The sequence below is a fragment of the Octodon degus genome, unplaced genomic scaffold (assembly GCF_000260255.1).
Source record: "Octodon degus isolate 3935 unplaced genomic scaffold, OctDeg1.0 scaffold00383, whole genome shotgun sequence".
Lineage (NCBI taxonomy): Eukaryota > Metazoa > Chordata > Mammalia > Rodentia > Octodontidae > Octodon > Octodon degus.
Window position 1 is genome coordinate 766,413 of NW_004524959.1, and position 1,226 is coordinate 767,638.

A 1,226-nucleotide genomic window follows, 5' to 3' on the forward strand; every position below is an offset into this window, starting at 1 on the left:
TTGCCAACTCCCACATCTACTTCCCATTTAAGCTAGGGTCTTGGGATGAACACTTGGAGACTAAAGAAAATCTGAGTACACAGTATGTGGACAATAGGTTTTATTACAACTTATTAATTGATGTGAACAGAAAATAAGATAGATTTTGTTTACTGATAAAAGATAGCCTTCAGTTATAAACTTGACTGGGAAGTCTGGTGGCAGTGGACCAGAAAGGAAACTGTCAGCAGGTCAGGTGGGAGTGTGCTGGACAGAAAACTGTCCCCAAAGATACTTGGGATGGCAGATGACCATCATCAGGGCTGGAAGCAGTGGGCTAGACAGAAGGCAAACAGCCATTCACAGTGTCCATCGCGAGCTGGCTGGAATCTAGGTTTCCTGGGCACTTTGTCTACATCCTGTCATTACATGGAGGAAATTTTTGCAGTCAAATTAACCAGCCACTCCAGGCAAATGTTTACTCATTAATATAAAGTGTTTTTTGTTCAGTGCTCATGGTTTTCCCTCTGTGTTTGTCTCAGTTATTCTTCTTTCCTTTTGGGACAAAGCACCCAACACCCAAAGTGAAGGAAGGAAAGGTTTATTTAATGCTCACAGCAAAGGTTTCAGTCCATACTCAGCTGGCTCCAAGGCACAGTGGCACATGGAAGAGGGCAACCATTCATGGCTGTGGCATAGAGCAAGAGCGAAAGGGTGGGGCAGCATCTGAGACAGCTCGCAAACCTCTCTCCCCTCCCCACAGTATAATGCAGATTACCAGCCCCAGAGTGGGTACAGCACCCACATCCACAATGGTCAATCACAAACACCAGAGGCTGCCCCATGACTGCATGAGGCTTTTTCGGGACACCTAGACACAAGCTATAACTCTGTGCTTCCAACTTCCACATGCCTTATTTCTGAAGAAACCATATAAACTTAATTATGAAGAAGGGCAGTCCTAAGAAGAGGAGATTCTTCTGTCAGGCTTTCTCTGCTTCCTGTCTCACCTTTTACTTCCCTTTGCTCCTAATGATTGTAGGGACACTCTGGGAATGTGCACCCGATCCTATTTAGCCAATAACTTAGTTTTCCTCTTTTCATCTGGTGTATTGTCAAACACTCCTCACTTCTTCTGTCTTTTAAACCCATGTATACACATGCTAAATTCTCAGTTGGAAAGAGAAATTTCTTCATCCAGATCTTTTGTTATGTTTGAAAGAGAGTGATAATCCCTGTGTTGGGGA